The sequence below is a fragment of the Bombyx mori genome, chromosome 20 (assembly GCF_030269925.1).
Source record: "Bombyx mori chromosome 20, ASM3026992v2".
NCBI lineage: Eukaryota > Metazoa > Arthropoda > Insecta > Lepidoptera > Bombycidae > Bombyx > Bombyx mori.
The window spans coordinates 2,638,838-2,662,600 of NC_085126.1; the positions used below are offsets into that span (position 1 = coordinate 2,638,838).

At 41.2% G+C, this 23,763-nt stretch overlaps 1 protein-coding gene across 2 annotated transcripts in view; it reads right to left on the reverse strand.

The window, feature by feature from the left end:
* The window catches only part of LOC101742624 (dystonin), a 357,476-nt gene that overhangs the window by 269,363 nt on the left and 64,350 nt on the right, over window positions 1–23,763 (reverse strand). The window lies entirely within an intron of this gene.

The following is a 23,763-nucleotide window of genomic DNA, read 5'->3' on the forward strand; positions in this document are numbered from 1 at the left end:
TTTTTAATCACGCAATGGGTCGTTTTCAATTTTGCGGCCAAAAAAGTAGCGATTTAATGAATTTAAACTTTCTCTAATTTTCCATTATTATTTTTTGTATGTAGGCATGTTCCGAATAAAAAATGCATCACAATCAAATCAATCACTCATTTATTGATAATATTATCTAATATGTATTCATTTATATTTTTCATTTTACGCATTTGATAATGCCAACACGGATGACAATTTAAATAGGAACTTTTTTTAAAAGCTTAGAAATCGTACTTCTTTTGTTTTTAATAATGTTAATAATATCCAGTTAGTTTTGCTTTATTATTGTATTATGTACTGATTAAATAAAATTGCCGAATTTCAACACGGATTACTGGAAAAATAGCAAAAAAGTTAGAATTTGAATTTCGAACCAGTGATACGAATGAGATTTGGGGTAGTTTTTAATGTATAGCTCCTAATTTAATTTGTTGTCATGACAACAAATTTATTGTACTTATAATTACGGTAACATGAAGGTTGTGAGAATTAAATCAAATAGCTCGCTTTTGGCCCCAAAATTTAAAAATGACTCCAATATACATTATGTTTTTTACATTATAAATAGGCAAAGGGACTGTTGTCAAAGCTGGCACAGTTGTAAACTTCCGATCGTAACGCGTAACGAAATTATTAAGTACTCATTTACAAACATTCTCGTAGGAAGGATGGATAATGTTCATGAAACCTGTGCACTTTCATTTTTTTTATTTATTGCTTAAATAGGTGAACGAGCTCACAGCCTATCTGGTGTTAAGTGGTTACTGGAGCCCATAAACATCTACAACGTAAATGCGCCACCCACCTTGAGATATAAGTTCTAAGGTCTCAAGTATAGTTACAACGGCTGCCCTACCCTTCAAACCGAAACGCATTACTGCTTCACGGCAGAAATAGGCAGGGTGGTACCTACCCGCGCGGACTCACAAGAGGTCCTACCACCAGTAAGACGGGTAAGCTGTTATGAAAATTTTAACTACCTACTTTAACAGTTCATTGTTTTGATAGTCACGGACGGAGATAAGGTATAACTTGATGACCTTTTTTTTTCTTATCCAATTACCAGGAGCGTCGAGGCGCTGTTCTGTTTTCAGTAGACTGGTGGGCGAACGAGAGCAGCGCTCCGCTGGATCTACCACCGGATCGGAATCGCGACCCACTGAGGAGATCCGGCGAGAAAATCAGTGGGTTTCCACATTTGAATATCTTGCTAACTAACGTCAATTTTTTATTTTATTACTACTACCTCTTCAACTAGTCTACTTCAGTTTTTTGCAGGCAGATGGTAGATGGCAGATTGTCTTGCTAATTAATGGTAGAACGACTTGCGAGTCCGCACGGGTACGTACCACCGCCCTGCCTATATCTGCCGTGAAGCGGTGAAGCAGCAGTGTATTTTCGGTTTGAAAGGTGAGCCAGCCGTTGTACTGTAAAAACTGAGATCTTAGAACTCATATCTCAAGATGGGTGGTGGTATTTATGTTGTAAATGTCTATGGGCTACAGTAACCACTTAACACCAGGTGGGCTGTGAGCTCGTCCAACCATATAATCAATAAAAATTAAATACAAAATTCTACTTTCATCCATTTTACTTTCCATTGCGAGCTAGGTCATTGTGTAAAATATTATTCGCGTGATTATCTACTTCAGTTTTTTTGTGGGTAGATGAGAGCTCTCTTCGTCAATATTAAATGAATACAGGAAGACAGATTTGGATACCGAAGGAACGCATCGAGTATAAGCGTATTTTGAACAGGACAATAAAATTAGTTTCACTGTAATTCAACACATAAATTCGTCCATTTAAAAAAAAAAACAATAACCTATATTCCAGAAATTAAAATTTTCATAATATTTAATTTAATATATATAAAAATGGGTTTTTATTCATTTATTGCTCAAATGTAAATTCCTTCACTGTAGAATTATTATTATTATTATTAAAAATTTCGGTGCTTATTTTTTTTAATTTAAGAGCAATATTAGATAGGTTATCGTTATTTGACTTAATGTTACACTTGGTAATAAGATGATAGGATTATATACTGCTTAATTATGTTGAATTGAAATCATTAACTATTTAGATTCAGGAACACGCTGAAGAAGTCTCATACTGCACATATAAATACGTCACCGTTGCTGACAGCACCAGCGACTGGAGCACCACGACCAGCCCCATAAGAATTTCAAATCAATGATCATAACTACAATACTAAAACATTCGTTAAGTGTCTTTAGAAGGGGGCTGATGTTTTACCTTATGATTGAGGGATTATTGATGGCTCGGAGGGCGAGCAAGGGCTCAACCAGAAGTGGTTGGCGCCCCCAAAGAATACCTAACAATTCAAGAGCAGCTGCTTCTCGAGTGAATCTACTAATGGCTCGGAATCGCGACCCGCTGAGAAGAGCCGGCGAGAAACTCAGCGGGCTGATGTTTAGGTTAGGTTGCGCGTCGAACTCTTTGTAGAGTTCGACGAGTACGGTTACCGGGGTCCCTAGGCCTGCTCCTAGTGTTAGAACTGAAGGCGTCTAATGCAAGGGTTAATGGACCTGATGGATCCGTAAGGACGTGTCTAGGGCACCCACGGTGACTGGCTCCTGCGTGATCAGGATTCGGGGAGTAGTCAGCGGCGGCAACGTTAAGGCGATTGTCATGACCCATAGCCTTATCGAACTAAAGGGATGTCCGGACCGTCCTCCTCCTTAATCAGTGGTTACCAAAGTTCAGGTAAGGGTCAATCTATTGTCAAAAATTTTCAAAACGGGTTTGCAATTTCAATTAAATTATTGATCGTTTAAATTAGAAAGTTATTACCTATACGTATAGCACATAATAGCCTACAATGATTACTCGAAATAAATTCTTCAGAATCAAGGAAATCTCTCTTTATGTTGAAGGCCTTAAACCACGAGGCAGCATCCTGCCGCAATGTTCAAGGGTTGATGTAATACGGCAAAACTACAAAGACTTAATTCTTCTTAATTTATGACAAAGATCCCGATGTATGGTTTGGCTTGAGCTAAAGATAAGGGCTTCATTATTTTATTTTTACCTGCAACAAAAAGAAAAAGAGGTTACATTCAAATTAACATAGCTCTTAATAATCTCAACGCGAACGGTACTGCCCAGTTTGTGACATATGGTATGTGACTCTTCTTTTTTTTCCTACCTAATCGCTGGTAGCCTCTAGGAGCTATTCCAGATTCACCGGCTGGTAGGTGATCTCACGGGCTCTGCCTGGAATTTGATAGCATCTGTCCTAACAAGAGCAGTGCTTTGTTGAATCTACTACCGGATCGGAAATGCAGCCCACTAAGAAGATCCGGCGAGAAACTCATTGGGCTGTGTCTACGGGTTGGTTTGCATGTCGAACTCTTCGGCGCATTCGACGAGGGGGTATGATGGCTGTTAGTTCTGTCTATCATTATGATGGTAATAATTACGCAAATGTTGATATTTGCTGTTTAAATTTTTATTATACCATGTCATTCCTCCATCCTATATCCTATAAGCTACAACTATTTATAATTTGATACCCTTTGAATCCACAACAAAAGGGTACTCGATTCTACAATTTGCTCTTGAAATAACATTAAAATTTTGAGAAACACATCCACGACCTACTTAGTAAGTGGAACAAAGCGATATTTTCCATTATTTATTAAGTTTATTATTGTATATTGAATTAATGATGTCATATATTCAACGAACGCCATGTGTCGACGCTGAGTCAAAGTTTGTCGTGACTTATGCTATTAATTGATGTTTTCGAATCTGTTTATTAGAACTATTATTTAAATTAGAAAATTGTTATGCTCTAATTATAAATTATTTTGTTCTGAGCTGGCTTCTTTTGCTCAGGCAAAAACGTCGGACTTCCGTTTGCTTATTTGGAGTTTGATAGGCGGGTATGTCGGAATCAAAATGAACGCTATATCGCGCAAAAAGCTAGGTCTGAACCTGGGAAAATCTCCGAATAAAGCTCAGTCAAGGGAGGTAATGGGTTTATCTCTTGGCACCCTACAACCAGAGGTCAAAGCGTCAGTAGAACAGTCACACGAACCTAAGATAAATCTAATGAGTCTGATAATCAAAACTAAATACTGGTACATACGCAGTTTTTTAAGGTTTTTTTTTGTGGGTTTTTTCCTCTTTGTTTTATTCCCTTATCGCACAAGTCATTCGGGAACACGTCAAGCTGTAGGATTCAAACCTCCATGCGGTCTTATCGCTCAATGCATGAGACGGACGATTAGAAAGACATTTAGTCACGAAAGCTTTAAAAACGTATAAGTATTTTGCAGCTTAATTCTACTGCAATGCACTTCTTTCAGACCATGGGTTTCTGTGACCAGTTCCAATTCATAACAATACCTTTAAGGCGTCTTCTGTCATCGTCAACAAGGGCATTCAAGTTACAGATTCCTCTGCCCATCTTAGACAATTAAAAAAAAACTACTTTTTTACTACTTGACACAGATAAACAGATCGAATAGGTAGCACTTTAGCACCATAAAAGCTAAACTATTAACAATTCTAACCTCAAAAGATCAAAGAGAGATAAAAGTAATTGCATTGCAAGAAATCATTAAAAAAACATAATTATTTATATCGAAGCACTCGTTGAATGAATTTAAAGGACTTGTTCAGCGCAGGAACGGCGAGGTCTGATTAAGTGATTGATGGTTGATGTCCAAAGCCTATTAGGAACAGGGTTAGTGCACATTTGGTGTGATTTTTAACAATTACAGTCAAATCTGGATAAGCGAGAGTTCAAGGGAGCACAATCTCATTCTCGCTTATAGAGGTTTCTCACTAACCCGAGTTTCTCGCTAATGCTCCCTCTGAATTTCGTTTCACGATTTTCCGGATTCAAACGCATTTCCTATTTTAAGTTTATCACCTAATGACAGTACTTTAATTTTCCGTTTTGACATGATGCAGAACAGAACTTTCCTTCGCAATTGATTAACGATAAACTCAGTAAGTCCGACAAACAGTACGGTACACAGGCACACGTGTCCATTCGAAAATAATGCGATAAAATAACAACGTTATTTAGTTCCACGAAATAGAATAGTTTCAATATTGACGAGAAAATAATACAAAAACAATGATAGGAAGTTCCACGAAAGTTAAGAATGAGTCATAAAATAGCAGATGTTAAATTTGTAATTTGTTCTGTCATTTATTCCTCCTAAATAATATAAATACATAAAGCTCGACTGTCGCTTATAGAGGTATAGATAAGTAGCAGTCTCACTTACGGAGGTCCATGAGGGAAAAACGACTCTCTCTTACAGAGGTTTCCGTTTCTCGCTAATAGAGGTTTTAGGAGCTTAAAATGACGGGTCCTGGCTATTACTCTCACTTATAGTTCTCACTTACCCAGGTTTGACTGTATGTGTCAGAGAAACCACATTATTAACATCATCGTCAGACATCATAGGGAATAGGGTGGTCGAGTTAAGAGAAATATTGAGTACACCAATCACGTTTGTTGCCTTAGAACAATTTAGAAATCTTCTCTTGACGTTAGCAAACGAAAACGAATGACAGTTCTTAGGACGGAGGCACCGCTCTTCAAGAAGACTGGTTGGTAGGTGTGTAATGACGTCTACGCGCCTCCATCGGCTAGGCTCTGTCTTTTTTTTTTTATGATTGAAAGTTTACTGGTGGCCCGAAGGCCTTTCCAGTTTCACCAGGACAGGTGGGCGAGCAAAGGCTCAGCCAAGAGGGGTGGGATTTGCTAACAACTGCCCGAGCGCCTCCGAAGGAGACCTAACAACTCAAGAGCAATTGTTTCGCGAATGAATCTACTACCGGATCGGAATCGCGACCCGCTGAGAAGATCCGGCGAGAAACTCAGCGGGCTGATGCATGGGTTAGATTGCACGTCGACCTCTTTGTCGAGTTCGACGAGTACGGTTACCGGGGTCCCTAAGCCTGCCCCTAGTATTAGAGCTGAAGGCATCTAATGCAAAGGTTATTGGATCTGATGGATCCGTAAGGACGTGTCTAGGGCGTCGACGGTGACTGGCTCCTGCATGATCAGGATTCGGGGAGTAGTCAGCGGCGGCAACGATAAGGCGATTATCATGACGCATAGCCTTATCGAAGTATCGTTCCGACGCTGACTTCATGTATTTCCGAATTGATTCGAGGCCCAGGTCGTCGTGTAGGTCAACGTTCCTCACGAACCACGGAGCCCCGACAGCTAACCTGCAAAAGCGGGATTGTAGGGATTGGAGGGTGTCTATGTGTGTGCGGGCCGCGTGAGCGAACACCACACTCGCGTAAGTCATGACGGGCCTTATGCAAGTTTTGTAAAGTGTCACCTTGTTCCGAAGGGACATTTTACTCCGCTTACAGATCATGGGGTAGAGTCTACCGAGAATAAACGCGGCACGGTCACGGACTGATTTTATATGCGGGCGGAATGTCATCGATGCATCCAGGGTAACGCCCAGGTACTTGACCTTCCTGGCCCAGGGTATGGGTTGTCTAAAGAGAGTAATCGGGGGTGTGAGATTCCTCCTCCTAATCCGGGAGGAAATCCGTGTGGAGCTTCCCCTCTGAAATAGCACCGCAGTACTTTTCGCTGGGTTGATGTCTATGCGCCATTTTCGGAACCACTGTCCTAGGACTAGGGCTGCGCTCTGAAGCTTCTTCGCGATTAGGGACTTGTTTCTACTAGAATAGTAAACAGTCGTGTCGTCGGCGAATAAAGCTAAATGGGTCGGCGGCGACCGGGGAATATCGTTGACGAATAAGCTAAATAGGAGGGGTGAGAGGACAGAGCCTTGCGGGACTCCAGCTGTGAGAGGTCGTGGGGAGGAGCGGGTTCCCTCGACTCGATATCGAAAAGAGCGGTTCGACAAGAAGTCCCGTATGATGAGCACGAGACTATCCGGCACGCCCATGTTGAATAGTTTGAAAATCAAACCATTGTGCCAGACTTTGTCGAACGCTTTTGCGACGTCGAAGAAGAGAGCTCCCGTGTATAACGGTTTTGGTCGATTAAGCCCCACAAGAATGTGCTCCGTGAGGCGGTGCACCTGTTGAACGCATGAGTGATTTGTACGGAATCCGAATTGTTCATCGATAAGAATGCCCTTGGATGAGACGAAGTCTCTGAGGCGTTTGTAGAGCAGACGCTCATACAGTTTGCCTAGAGACATGAGGAGGCTAATCGGGCGGTAGCTCGTCGGATGATTTTTTGGTTTACCGGGTTTATGTATGCCGATAACGTCCGCTTCTTTCCACACCGCGGGAAAGATACAGTTCGCCATAGCGGCATTGAAAATAGATGCCAACATCACGATGAGTTGGACGGGTAGAAGTTTAATAACGCGGTTGGATATACCGTCGGAACCGGGAGCCTTGCGAGGACGTAGGTCTTTGATCAAGTCTTTAACTTCCATCGGGGTGACGGGTGGTAACGCATCAGAGGGTGGCAAGGAGGCTCTGCGTTCTACCTCACTGTCTACTAATTCTACATGAACAGGGTCCACGGATTGAGTGCTGGGCGTGCACTGGGTTTGCAATGTATCGGCCAGCAGCTCTGCTTTTTCGTCATCATCGAACGCCGCGAGTCGGCCTGAGGGGCCTACGAGGGGGGGCATAGTTACTACCGTATCCGATTTGAGAGTACGAGCTAAGCGGTAGTAAGACCTTTGGGAGGGCGCGAGTCCTTCTAAGAAATCAGACCATCTGGCATCTCGGACTTCGGCGATGCGAGACTTTACGTCGCGTTGTAGGGCACGCATTCGAATACGATTTTCCGCGGTAGGATACCTGTCGTAGGCGCGTATCGAGGCGTTCTTAGCTCTAAGGAGTTCCCTAATATCGTCGGACAATTTGAAGCGGCGAAGGAAGTCCTCCGCTACAACTTGTTTCGATGACCTATCTAATGTCGAGGTGATGTGTGACGTTAAGATGTCTATGGCTTCAGCGGTATCCTGAGGAGACGGGATAGAGTCCGGGTTAAACGGGAGCGATGGTGGATCAGATTCAGCCAGGCTGATGCCCAGCGTGTGCCAATCCACCACAGTCCTCGTGACGGGAACGGAATCGGGAGCGCGACCGAGCTTCATAACGACGGGACGGTGGTCTGAATCTAACTCTGAAACTACTTCGATCGAGTGTAAGCGCAGAGTTACGTTTTTTAATAACGCTATGTCGAGTATATCCGGGCGATGCGCGATATTTAGCGGGTAGTGAGTCGGTGTTAGCGGAGCGACGATATCGAAGGCGAGATCATCGACTAACGCGTCAAGCCGCCTGCCATTCGGGGTTGTGGTGTGTGAGTTCCACCTGATGTGTTTACAATTTAGGTCGCCCGCCAGAATGACAGAGCTCCCCATACCGAGCAGCGCCTCGATATCACTGCTTAGAACGATCTTATCCGGTGGAAGATAAACGGACGCGATAACGATCGGCGCGTGTCCCGTCAGTGAGATTCGGCACACTGATGCTTCGATATTAGCGAGCGCGGGAGGATCGAGCGGGACGCAATGCAGGGCTCTTCTATAGTAAATGACGGTACCACCACCACGGGCAGAGAGCCTGTCGTTCCTGACCATGTTATAGTTCGCGATTTTAGGGTCACGGCGCGCGGGCTTAAGTAGGGTCTCCTGCACTAAAAAGATATCAATTTGGTGGTCACGCAAAAAGTCAGAAACCTGATCACGTTGATTTGCGAGACCGTAAGCGTTAAAAAATCCTATCGTTACGGATAGGGGCTTTATTCTACTTATATACGCCATTGATTACCGGCGGAGTGAGGGGAGGACGTACGTATTTAATGACGCGTATACGTCGGCGTATTCCTGCACAACGGCGATAAAGTGTTGTGCAGTGGAGGCAGCGCGAATGGCGTCGCCCAAAGCGTTAACGCGCTCAAAGTTGATCGACTGAAAGAAGTCGATCGCTAAAGCGAGATTGTCGGACGCGGTCGGAGGGCAAGTCGCGGGAGAGGGACGAGTCGCGGGGGCGGGACGAATCGCGGAGGAGGGAGTTGTAGCCGTGTTCGTGTACGGCAGCGGTTTTGCCCAGGCCGAGACACTGGGCACCGCCGCCGGAACGAACGCTGGCTTAGCCTGCGACGCAGAGGGTGCCGAGGCTTTGATGTCTGGGCCGGAAGCTCGGAGGCGGTTTTGGCGGGCGACGCGGCGATTTATTTTAGGGGCTCGGGGGCAACCACGGTAATTCGCGGGGTGACCCTGTGTTCGACACAGGACGCAGCTAGGCGGTTCCGTCGCGGTTTTTTGGTCGCGAGCGCAGAGGGCCGTGGCGTGATCGCCCAAACACTTAACACATCGGGGGCGCGCGTGACAGTTACGGGAAGAGTGTCCGTACAATTGACAGTTATGGCACTGGCTAGGAGTGCCTTTTTTATGGGGGGCTTCGACAGCGATACCAGAGAGCCTACAGACGGTCTGTGTGTTAAAGATTTTCTTAGCCTCTGCTACGACAGAGCCTTCTTAGGCTCTGTCGTAGCACGAAGTTAGCCGAGTTCCGACGACACCGCGATCGTGCTGCCATCTCTCTAGGCAATCGTGCTGCGTTTCGTTTACCTACCAAACTAATGACCGTCTCCGACATATATTTCGTTCATTTTTTATTTTTATTTTAGTTGGGTAACGTGTTGTGAGTATAGATTATGACATCAGACCTCATGTTGTAGGCGGCAGTAATGGATTAACAAAAGCTGAACCATAAAGTCAGTCAGTCCTTATGCGCTATAAAAATACATAAAAGATGCCAAAATCATCTTACTCTTTTAAGGAAATCGCTTTTCGTAAAACAAAAATGCTTTGTGTTGTTTTTTTCAATTACCCTTTTGAATGTATGACAGGTGAAAATGTCATTAAATATTCACAAATTTCAATGTTAGTCAGTATTAAAATTTACGCGTCAAAAATGTTGATCATCTCTGACATTGTAAGTTTCCCTTGAATATCTTAGTACGGGTGGCTTAGAGAACAAACTATATCAATGTTTTTGCATAAATCTATATAAATAATCTGTATTTCCATGTCTTTATTAATGTACTTTCCTTTAAAGGAATATTTGCATTATACAAGCAAAGCTACCACGCTTTTGTAAATTGTAAAGTAAAATCGTCACTAATCTTAAAAAACTGCAATATCACTATACATAGTATAAAACAAAGTCTCTTTCTATGTCCCTATACGCCTATGTATGCTTAAATCTTTAAAACTACGCAACGGATTTTGATGCGGTTTTTTTAATAGATAGAGTGATTGAAGAGGAAGGTTTATATGTATAATAACATGCATTAAATAGTGGAGAAATCAATAATAAATTACAGTTTCCGAAGTGAAGAGAGGACGGGTCGCTAGTTACGATTAAAATTACACACTTTTAGGGTTTGATCTTGCGTTTTGTTATTGTTATTATGTAATTTCCTGTACGTGACCACGAAAATTGTAAAGTGGCGAGGATAAACCCGTAAAACAGTTAAAATTCGTGTCTTTGAATCGAAAAGACCCAAACACGTTCTGTAACAAACATTTAAATTCTATTTTAGGTAATAACGGATATGTCATCTATTGAAACTAGAGGTCCCGCAGTAGTCGAAATTCGACTATAATAATTGGAATTGTAAGTTTGTACACTATTATGATTGTATTTTATACTTCTATAATCACAAATTTCGCCAAGACTACTCTTAAAAAAATATTAATAAAAACAAACAATATTTAATCTATTCTCAATTTGACCACAGACGTCAAGAACAAAAGTTGGACAATAAATAGTATGCATGCGTGTGTGCATCAAATACATGGTATGTAGTGTGTGTAATGTTTTCTTTATTGATTTAATGCATCTTTTATGCATTATTTTAAAAAAATATTAGCATTGTGCACTTCTTCTCTATATTCTCTATAAGTGTGGAAAACTTCATACTCCTCCGTCCGCGCAATTTTCGTAAAAAGGGATACAAAGTTTTTGCTTCACGTATTAACATATAGATGGAATGCATAACTTTGCGGCGGAACTAGGCTAGATGCAAGTACTCCTGTGATCACACCATTTGGCCTCAGTAGGGCGTTCTTCTTTTCATAATTATTATTATTAAATTATTTTATTTCAGATACCTAATGATCCACATAAATGTTAGTAACAGTGATTTCTTAAAAATAAATTAGTAAGGACACAGTAATAAAAGAAAACAACAACAGACATACTAACTACGATTGAAACAGCGGCATTACGAGCAAATTTTGTGGACCTCTCTGCAATGATTCAGAAAAGGTCCATCTAATCTAGAAAATATCATGGCCAGGATGCTGTTGGAGCTAGCCCCTATAATAACATAAAAAAAACCATATAGCATTTTTTATGGAGTGTTTCTTGCATCAGACGCAATGTAATACAAATAAAATTGGGCGCGTTCAACCTCTACCTTTGCTGTCGAATGCGGGTTCACGAAAAACAACAACAATGAATTACCATTTCGAATTCGGAACCATCTTCTGACTGGATGCTAAGCTTGTGGTATCCATGTCTGTCCATCACTTAACATCACATGGGCCCTGCGTTTGTCTTAATTAAAAATCTCGTTCCAGCAGCCAGGCCTTTTAGGGCCACTTGTCTAAAAGGTGAATGTGTATATTTAGACTTTACAATCGTACAGGGTCTGGTATCAATATGTCGCTTACAAAGATGTAGGCGCCGGCCGAGGTTAACAAGTTAAATTGATAAATTAAATGACGCAGTAGTTCAATATTAAAATGATTATTAATATTAATGTGGGTTTTTTTATTACGATAAATAGTCGAGTGCTGATTGGTGCCTTCTTCGTTAGTTTCTTAAGGCATTCCCCGAGTTCAAAGGTCGGGTGAGGTCACGATCAGGTCAAATTTTATTGATAAGAAACGCATCGCGAAGCTTTATGATGACGACGAGAAAAAACCAAGTTGCTGATTGTATTCAGCTTGCGTTAACTTTTCATCGGGTCATCGAAGTTCACAGAAGCTACGAAATTAATAATTTTGTTTTTATTGCCCTTGTAGGTAGACGAAAATTTTGCCAACCTGATAGTGAGTAGTTACCGTCGCTCTTGAGCCTCAGCAATGCCATGGGGCATAGCCAGGCCGCTCCAAGTACTCTGAATAAGCCTGGTTTGAAGAAAGACATGTCATAGTGCTCAGTAAGCACCGACGACTGAAATTCATTCCATTACCAGATAGAGAGATCGCTAGAAACTCACTAAGGAGCAGCGAAGTCTCTCCGTAAACGCACAGGTTCCAAACGATCCGTGAGTATGGGATTATCGACAATCCAAACCGCCCTCTTCTATGGAATATGGAGGAGACAAAAGGGTCATTGTTATGGACTGTATCTAAGACAATTTTCAAGAAGAGTGTATGAGTGCAAAGAGATAACGCTACATCGACTCCACATAGTGGAATTCAGGGTACGAAGAAGAAAATCGGAATTGAAGGAGACTGGCAGAATTCTCAACCAGAGTCATATTTTGCAAATTTCGTATTTATTAAATCAAATGACATTAGGTAGGTTTTTATTTAGAACAAATGCCATCTCCTTGCGGGATTTTAACCCCAGTCTAGTCCGCATGGGCGCATGAAATGCGTATCCAAGGTAGAAATTCTCGGAAGTAGATTTATGTCGCCGACTGATATTAAACCGGTACACTTTCGCTACCTGCACCAATTTCGTAAACAACTTCGGAATAATTTAACAGTTAATTAGATTTTCTTGTATCGCACCAGCTACTAACATAAAGATAGCTTCATAATTTTGTTAGAGTTTTAAAACAGACCGATGTTAGCAGGCTTGCTATCACCCTACTAGCTAATAGTTAAACCTGCCCAACTAATGGGTTAATAATTTTATTTGTTCATCACTTTTTCATAAGTTCGAAATGACCTCAACTTCACCAAGGTTGGATTTAGAACGACCTATAAGTACATACAATTAAATCCCCTTTGAATAAAATTTAATTAAAAATATTAAAATTCTTCGTTTACATGCTGATGATGCTGGTCGATGGTTCGTGGAGATCCGTTGGATGCAAGCAGCGCAGAAACCAGTCTTTGTGGCGAGGCTTGGGAAAGACCTATGTCCAGCAATGGATGTCTGTGGTCAATGGCTCATGCTTAAAAATGTTCAACGCCTTAGATACACTTCTACCCTTTGAAATTTTTTTTTGTTGCGTAAACGGGTGGACGAGCTCACCGCCCACCTGGCGTTAAGTGGTTGTCGGAGCTCATAGACATTTAGAACGTAAGTGTCGCCACACACCTTGAGACATGAGTTTTAAGGTCTCAGTATAGTTACAACGGCTGCCCCACCCTTCAAACCGAAACGCGTTACTGCTTTACGGCAGAAAGAAGAAGTTAATAGAAATAAAATAAAGAGCCTGTGTAGTTTGTAATAGTATGTACGGAACAAGTAAGTACAAGGGGCGCTGTAATCATAATTACATTTTAACGACTGCCAGTTTTGTGGTGTTCGCAATCGTAACAACCAAGGTTTCCTGTGCAGCAAACTTAAAATAGCGCAACGATGCGTGATTTTTGTTCAGCTTTAAGTTCAATAACACTATTTACTGCGACTCAGCTTTGTGCGGCCTGATAGGACTGATAGGTTTTTACTGGTGGTAGGACCTCTTGTGAGTCCGCACCCTGCCTATTTCTGTCGTGAAGCAGTAATACGTTTCGGTTTGAAGGGTGGGGCAGCCGTTGTAACTATACTGAGACCTTAGAACTTATATCTCAAGGTGGGTGGCGCATTTACGTTGTAGTTGTCTATGGACTCCAGTAACCACTTAACAACCAGATTGGCTGTGAGCTCGTCCACCCATTTAAGCAATAAAAAAAAAGGTACCAACATCGTCTGTTCCGCAGCTAAGCATACATGCCTTCCAATTTGAGGGATGATTCCGGTTCGACAGTAGCCTGAACATTTAGTAGCAAAATATCGCCTGGCGATGTAAAACCAGGGCACTAAGTTTGTTTTTGTTATTGCCTAGATGATTGGACGAGCTCACGCCCACCTGGTGTTAAATTGTTACCGGAGCCCATATACATCTACAATGTAAACGCTGCCACCCACCTCGAGACTTGAGTTCTATGGTCTCAGTTTTTACAGTACAACGGCTGTCCCATCCTTCGAACCGAAACGCATTACAGCTTCACGGCAGAAATAGGCAGGGTGGTGGCACCTACCTGTGCGGACTCACCAGACATCCTACCATCAGTATACAAAAGGTGGTTCGCTTTAAAATCTGTTTATTACAATAGGTTGGTACTCGCCATAGGAACAGCTAGCAGAGATCGTCGCTCCATTTAAGGTCTAGATCGATCACGTTAACGGAATGTTGTCAACGATATAGCGCGACCGCGTGGGTTTGATCGTAGGCGATTAGTTACGGCTCTGATACAACTCAATGCCCTAATACAGGCGGTTCTAGTATTCGGCCGATACCAGTTAATGAATATTTCTGTACCATTGTCGCGTATCTGTAAAGGTATCTGGTGATTTATAGTATTACCAGTTCAAAATTTTGGGAACGATTTCGTCGGCCGGATCTGAATGTTTTGCGCTTTTAACACCCACTGAGCTGCTCGGCAGGTCTTTTCAGTGGGTCGCGATTAAGATCCGGTGATAGAATCAGCGAAGCACTTCTCTTTTTAGCGTCAGTGTTAGTAATTCCCTCTGGTTGAGCCCGGGAGCTCATTTACCAGTGCGTGAAAAGCTGGAATAGCTTCTTAGGCTAGCAACGATTAGATAGGTAGTACAATAAGACGGCGTCATAAAAACTGAAAGATACATTTAAGGTAAGGTCAGTGCAACTTATGATAACCGCCTGCCAATAGGGAGGGGTCAGTTATAATAAGCGTTAGTTAAATCTACTACTACTTACTGGTGGTAGTACCTCTTGTGTGTCCGCGCGGGTAGGTACCACCACCCCGCCTTTTTCTACCGCGAAGCAGTAATGCGTTCCGATTTGAAGGGTGGGGCAGCCGTTGTAACTATATTTGAGACCTTAGAACTTATGTCTCAAGGTGGGTGGCGCATTTACGTCGTAGATGTCTATGGGCTCCAGTTTCTCTTGTAATAGGGAATGCTGTGGATAAGAAACGACCTAGCTCACTTTGCCCATACCCTCTCTCCACGGTCGAGTGGTTCACAAGACGTTCTGTCTATTTTCTCACTCTCGCTCGTCCTAAATTATATCTTTTCTCTCTAGCCGTAACGAATCTGTCGCGAGTTAAATTTTCTCTAAGAAGTCTCACTTCAAAAAATTCTATTTACGTAACAAGATCAATCCCTTAACACCTACTGATTGTTTGCTAGCTAAATTCGAGGACGTCAAGCAAGATTCAGTATGTCTTTGATATTGAATACAATTCTACGAACGCCCACACTGACATACGTGTTAATAAAACAAAGGATATTTGTAATGTACATGCTAAATGTGATTCCATTATACTTAATTAATCTCGTGTACAGTTCGGTCCGAAAGTATTTAAATGTAATTAGTTACTAATTGTCCAACAGCAAAATGCAAACAAGACAACCGAACTCCGATAGCATTAAAATTTAAATGATACTTGTACCTTATCAAAAACAGCTGGTAGGGACTGAATGTGAAGGCCAAGAGAGCGAAAAGAGTGGAGTGCATATGAAGAAATCCACACTCAGCATTGGATGGGCACGGGTTGAAGAGGAAGAAGCAAGCGATGGTAATTGAAATTAAATAGATTAATCATTAATTTAAATTTAAATTTAATTGTTATTTAATTTTTATTTATTTTTAATTTTTAATAGTTATTATTATATTATAATACTTTGTATTAATTGTATGTATATTTACGGAGATATGTATGTGTATATGTATGTGTACATATATGTATATGTATTTCACTGGAATGGTACACCGCACGTAGTTCGTTTCCAAATGATTCTTGTCCACCTGATGGTTGTCTGGAAGAGATCGCTCTTAGCGATAAGACCGCCAATTGTACTTTTTTTTGTTTTTAATGTATCGCACTGTTTATTTGTTTTTGGTGTACAATAAAGAATACTCTCTCTCTCTCTCTACATTACAATTTTTAAAGAATTCGAGTGAATGTAATATTTTTAACATAAATGTTAAGTGACGTCATATGTGGCTCATATGTGTATTCGTGTCACTTAGTGGTCACTCAGTATAAGCCGTGCTGTTTAGAACTTTGAGCTTGGACCATGCATGATAAGCATGATAAGAGAACAAGCTGCACAGACCCCACGTAATGTGGGATTAGGACAACAGTCAAAGTCAGTAAGTATCCCTGTGAAAGAGAACTGACTTTTGCAAGGATGAACGAAATCCCGGCTCACATCGTGTTTAGTAGTTACCAAAGTTCATGTCACAACAATAATGGCACCAACCGCCTTAAAACAAGAGCTTTAAGCTTTAATTGTACAACTATCACTTCAACTCAGGACTGGTTCGAAACAGAATACGCAGGATCGTGGTACAAGTGCGGGCGGTCTTACAATACGACTTACGATCAAGATTTGTCGACCATGACCATAGAAAACCCTAGTAGGGAAGTTACTAAAACGTTTGTTTTATTTCCAATAAACTCGTCCACATATACAGATAAAGATTAGTGTAAAGCACCACCATTTTGAAGTCGTCGTGGCCTAACAGATAAGACGTCCGGTGCATTCGTGTCAAGCGATGCACCGGTGTTCGAATCTCAGGCGGGTACAAATTTTTCTAATGAAATACGTACTCAACAAATGTTCACGATTGATTTCCACGGTAAAGGAATAACATCGTGTAATAAAAATGAAACCCGCAAAATTATAATTTGCGTAATTACTGGTGGTAGGACCTCTTGTGAGTCCGCGCGGGAGGGTACCACCACCCTGCCTATATCTGCCGTGAAGAAGTAATGCGTTTCGGTTTGAAGGGTGGGGCAGCCGTTGTAACTATACTTGAGACCTTAGAACTTATATCTCAAGGTGGGTGGCGCATTTACGTTGTGGATGTCTATGGGCTCCAGTAACCACTTAACACCAGGTGGGCTGTGAGCTCGTCCACCCATCTAAGCAATAAAAAAAATAAAAAAAAACATCAGTTTATATTGGATGGCGGTATGCACCTCAGAACCATTCAATAGCCAGCACAGTATTGAAGTATCGCCAAATTATTAGTCGTCCGTGACCACATAGACCGTAAAGCATTCTAAACGTCGGAAATAGCTTAAGGACAACACAAAGAAATACAAGCTTAGGGCGTAAAGACAGTTTAATTACATTTGCATACACATTTAAGCGGTGTGGACAAAGTACGGAGTTATCTCATGGCTCATAGTCGAAAGGTTAGCTCGCAGCTGTCACTGCACCCGCCATCGACACCTGCTTGGTTTGGTTTCGTACACAATGTCCCCGGGAACTAACCAAGGGGTTATTTTGGGGTTCTGTACACAATTGACGCTGTTGCTATAATAGTTCTGGTCGTTTTGACTCGAAATTCACGTCCGAAATTGTGTCTTTGAAACTTCTAGAGCATCTTCTTTTTTTGTGTGGTATTGGTTGTATTACTGGAGATAATGACAAAGTTAATAATACTGTTGGTTATCGAAGTCTCTGTAGTATTAAGCCTGTGTTTCATATCTAAATACAGCAGTATTTCCCAAAGTGGGCGATAATGCCCCCTTGTGGGCGCTGCAGGCCTAAAGGGCGGTAAGAGATCCAGAAAAAAATGGGAGCGTTATGTAGAGGCTTCAGAGGCGATATGTAATTTCATCTAGGAGTTTTCTTAGACACCGACTGAGCTCTCGCTATAGTGGTTTCTAAGTAGGTTAAAAAATGAGGGCGCTAAAAAATAATTTATTCTCAAAGTGGGCAGTAGAGAAAATAAGTTTGGGAACCCCTAAAATACAGGAAAGTTTAAAATCACATGCGTTCTGTCATGTATGTGCCTGCACGGTTCTACGAGCTATACATAACTTTTGTTGAGTAGTTGTGTGAGCTCAAGGACTATGTAGTGCGCAGTTATCGGGGTCCAATAATAACACCACGTGATTCTCATCAGTCAATTTCAGACATAAGGTCGAATTTACAACTGTATTCTAGGACGGCTGTCGCTTCGGGGTAGAAATAGGCATTGTGGTACCCATTCGCGCGGTTTTGCGCCGTACCTTTTATCGTAATATGAAGCATCGTAATAAGTAGTTTGGGAACGATGAAGTTGGAAGTTAGGAGAATTCAGGAGAGGGCACTTTTTTTGAGAGAGGCATTTCCGGTCTCTTTCGAATTTTACCAGAATAGATGCACGAGCATGAGCTCAGCTAGCAACGGAAGGAAATGTAGTAGACGCATCTATGGATCGACTCGAGTTAACTGTATCCCCTAAGTAAATAGCCGAGCAGAGAATTTCACGTTCGATCCACTGACCTAAATACCATTTCAGTTTGAGGTAATTTTTCAATACTGCTATTATTTTAACTAAACTATATCACCAAGTAGACACCAATGGAGGAGATCCTAAGGCGGAAGTGGCATTGGATTGGTCAAATATTGAGAAAGCCCGATACCCACCTATCCAAGAGAGCAATGATCTGGAAAGTGTCTGGCAAAAGGAACAGGCCGTCCTAGAACAGCTTGGCGTCACTCGGTGGAGCAGGAGCTAGGCGTTTTGGGCATGACGTGGGAGGAGCTAGAACAGACTGCCCAAGACCGATGTCAAGGGAAGGATTTGATTCTAGCCCTACAATTCAGTAAAGGGTAATAGGAAAGACAGAATAAGAACTCATATCTTCATTTATTTAACTGGCAATTAAAAAAAACAAAGCCTGGAAACTGCCACTGCACTGCCAAGTGTCAATAAGAGAATTACAGGCATCGTATAAATGAAACCGTAGAGCATAAATATGTCAGCAGTGTCAATATGTTTAATATAACAGTAAATCGATTAATCTCTGCAAGAACTCGGTCACCAGCAAAGCACATTTGGTCTCGGGCTACGAAATTATAATTTTAGTTACTGTCAGTTCGTTCTGTGCTAAGTGAAACTTAATAGTTTAGAAATAGTTTCTAGATAAACAGTACTTTTAGTACAATTATCAGGCGTTACGATCAACAACTTTTTTAATATTTTTTTTATTGCTTACATTGTTGGACGAACTCAGAGCCCACCTGGTGTTAAGTGGTTACCGGAGCCCGTAGACATCTACAACGTAAATGCGCCACCCACCTTGAGATATAAGTTCTAAGATCTCAAGCATAGTTACAACGGCTGCCCCACCCTTCAAACCGAAACGCATTACTGCTTCAATATGATTATAGTAATCGCGAGATTAAAAAGCACTTTTAAATACGTCCGGTGATATTTCAGTTTTTATCGGTACAGCGGAGTGTCCTACCTACGCATTGTTGGTTATCCTCAGCTCAAAAACGCTTCCGCTACGCTCCCCGCTGGTTTCGTAGCCAGGGGATCGACAAAAAAGAAACAAGTGACACGCGATTTGATTACTTGCGTCATAATTGAAGCGAAGTAGCGTCGCCTTAAATGGAAACAAGTGCAAAAATATTAGCGTCATGTATGAACAGTTGTTCGCGCGGTTTGTAAATATTTTGGACTGGTGTTTTTATTTTGGTCGTAGGTAATTAGGGAAATACAGCTCGCCTAGTAACGACAGTTGCTAGTTGCTAGTGAAGTTAGTAGCTAGTGCAATAGTTGCTAGTGTACAGTTGCTAGTGGTCGTATATGGTGGTAGGACCTCTTGTGACTGGTGGTAGGACCTCTTGTGTACTGGTGGTAGGACCTCTTGTGAGTCCGCACGGGTAGGTACCACCGCCCCGCCTATTTCTGCCGTGAAGCAGTAATGCGTTTCGGTTTGAAGGGCGGGGCAGCCGTTCTAACTATACTGAGACCTTAGAACTTATATCTCAAGGTGTGTGGCGCATTTACGTTGTAGATGTCTATGGGTTCCAATAACCACTTAACACCAGGTGAGCTGTGAGCACGTCCACACATCTAGGCAATAAAAAAAAATAAAAAAATATATATCAGATCTCAATTGTACAGCTTCTTTTAAAGCTTGACCGTAGAAGCCAGCCGGATGGTGAAATACCACTGTGAGCTTGATCCCGATCCGTTAGTAGATACATTCACGAAGCAGCTGCCCTTGCTAGGGTCAGTGTTAGCAACACTCCGGTTTGAGCCCCGTGAGCTCACCCACACACGTTAGGGTGAAGCTGAAATAGCCTCTCAAGGCTATCAGGTTAGGTAGGGGGAAAAAAAAGTAACCACTAAGATTCGGCGTTTAAGCCAATTTCATCGCCGAAAAACCGCGTTATGTTTTTCGCAAATAATTTTTCAAATGTTTCATTTTTTACTAGTTAGTTCAAGTAATTTTGGGTAAATATACGTGACATATACTGGTCCTCTCTGTTCACCCCGCGCTGACTTGTTTGCCTTAATCACAACTAGTTACGCAAGGCCCACTGGGGGCGGTAAAGGCGGTCTGTATTGCCAAACAAACTGGTTCCGTTTCCAACTGATGTCATCGACGACTGACGATGACTTCATGGTGACTCTTGACGTAATAATTCTCGTCGTATGTCGGTAACGAGTAAATACCGCTCAACACCAAAAAGAAACGGGGTTGATTGAAAATCAGCGGAGTTCGAAAAGCTGCTGACCCATCAGCATGTCTTGCCTTTTCATTCATTTATTTTTTATTTGTTCGTAAAAATTCGAAAAAGAACTAAGTATTTTTTTCCCACTGATATAGCCCACTAAGTTTCTCACCGGAACGTCACCAGGTTAGAGCACCGTGAACTCGCCCACTCGTTCTGTGAATCCAGTATAACCCCTCGAGATTACTAGAATAGGCAGGGGAAAAAAGACAGATATAATATAGATTAGGCTGTTTGGTGTGACACCATTGCTTTGAAAAAGGGCTACTGTCAATAAGTCTTGACGGCAATCAGGGCCCTGAAACTGGGATGCTTTAAGACAATTTTTTTTTTGTATGGAAACTAGCGGCATCTTGTAGCGGATGCCCCTAAACTTATATGTTGTTAAAGTTAAGGCATTTAATTATTGTATAACTAAACATAGAAAAAAAAAATCATACAAGTCTTTATTTGCTATAGACAAATTGATTACATTTTATCAATTTGTAGTTTCTGAAAATTTACAAAATCCTTCATTAAGAATAAAATATAGGATAGGTAATATGTTAGCGCCATCTACAGAAGCAATGAGAAATTTATCGAAACGAAGCCATCTAGTGGCCGACGCCCGTAAACATTTTTGTTGAGTGCTTGAGTTGCTCATCTATAATTAATTTATGTGTATTATCTATGACGGCGATCACAATAATCGATCGAAATTTCGACGATCAGCGCACGAGACGCTGGCGTCACAGATTCACGAAATCGAATACATCTGTAAAATCGGATATTCTAAAATGAATATTCATGGTTATTATAAACAATAATACACCCAATTGAGACACCAAAATAAATATATTTTTTTCTTTAATTTTGTACTGATAAACCGTGAATAAAATTTTCGAGCAATATTAACATGACAATAATTATTTTTGTCCGTTCTCAATTTATGCATGGCGTACGTGACATGCTGAGCGAAAACATCGTTTAGATAAATTAAATAATATCCCCGCAGATAATATATCAAATAATAATATCGATAACATGATTATGGGTCTCGGAAATCCTGAATTATTTTGAATCTTTACGTTAAGCGCAGCAGTTTTTAGAGGTCCGTAACAAAAAGTCCATTAGCAAGAAGCCCATTTTTGTTACCAGTTTTGTTCATTGATTAACCCGTCGTCGCACGTGATCCCAGTTTTGACGTAAATACGTACTTGACAGATGTTCACGATTGACTTACACCAGTGATTCTCAACCTTTTTTTTGTTGCGGCACATATTTAACGATTTCAAAATTTGGCGGCACAAAAAAAAAAGATAAAAATTATTTACTTACTACAACACTAAAATAGTTTATCAAAAAATTTTAATATACGAAATAAACTAAAATATACTAGAATATTTTTTTTGTGGATTTAAATATATATTCATGTTTAAAATATTTTTCTTTTAAAATGATATAATTTAATAATATTAACATTATTATATATTCGCAAAATTTGGCGGCACACTTTTGAAATTTGGCGGCACACAAAAGTGCCGCGGAACAATGGTTGAGAATCACTGACTTACACGATGAGGGAATAACATCGTATAATGAAAATCAAATCCGCAAAATTATAATTTGCGTAATTACTGGCGGCAGGACGTCTTGTGAGTCCGCACGGGTAGGTACGTCTACCTTGCCTATTTCCGCTGTGAAGCAGTAATGCGTTTCGATTTGAAGAGTGGTGCAGCCGTTGTAACTATACTGAGACCTTAGAACTCATTTCTCAAAGTGGGTGGCGGCATTTACGTTGAAGATATCTATGGACTCCGGTAACCACTTAACACCAGCCATTCCCGATTCTGCGGACAGAATGGAAAGCAGTCGACGTCGCCCCAAACATGTCATTTCGGATCCTCCACTAACGGTACTTTTAGGTACCTCAAGCACCGGTCATCGGTCTCGTCGAACCGGTCGCTTGCGACGAAGAGCTCGACGAGTAAATTAACCCTCAGACACAGCCCACTGAGTTTCTCGCCGGATCTTCTCAGTGGGTCGCGTTTCCGATCCGGTGGTAGATTCTGCGAAGCACGGCCCTTGCTAGGGTTCGTGTTAGCAACGTCATCAGGTTTGAGCCCCGTGAGCTCACCTACTAGTTAAGGCGACGCTGATATAGCCTCTCAAGGCTAAAAACATGCCAAGCTTCGGTCTCCGTTCTCGTCGAACTAGAAGAATAAGCTCGTCACCAGCCATTGTGAAGCCAGAATAGAGCCTCGAAGCAATTGGCAGATGGTTCGGAAAAAAGTTCCGTTACGTAACAAAAAATCGATCTCCTATTAATTATTTCGATCAATTCTACAGCAATTACAGTAAAAAAGCGTTAAGTACTAGATACAGTTTGAAAGATATAAAATATGTATTTAGGTTGGGATCAATTGTAAAACATCACATTGAACGTCTATTGCGAACTACGGAACTCTCCACAGTAAGCGGTCGGACACGCTTCGATTTTTTAATTTTAATTTCGTTGCATTCATTTTAGACTGTTACATTTTGATAAGATAAATCACTTTTGATTACTTACTTACGGTGTGTCAACATATATTTGTTTACGTACCTGAAACAAAACAATTTTTACATTAATATAATTCCAAAAAATATCGACGCGCAAAGAATTATTGTTGAAATTTTACGAAATTATATTTTAAAAACAGTGCCATCTAGCGTCTACTGTGTAAACTATTCACTCGTATAAAATCGATCTCCATCGAAACTAGTCAAGAAAAGTACTTAATGCCACTCACAGATGGCAGGGTCGTGTTGAAAAATCTAAGTTCATTAGTTTGTTCAATTGTTTCTAACAAATTTAATGACATGTCACACAAATCAAATCATTTTTGACATACTGTAGTTTAATAAATAAATTATAGTATAATCTAATTTTAATTATAAACCTTATTTTAATAACGTTTAGTGATAACGCAACAATTTTATATCTGATTTATGGCAAATTGCATTTTAATGGAACAGCTTGTTGGAAGTGGCGTCTTTTTTCCCAATGCC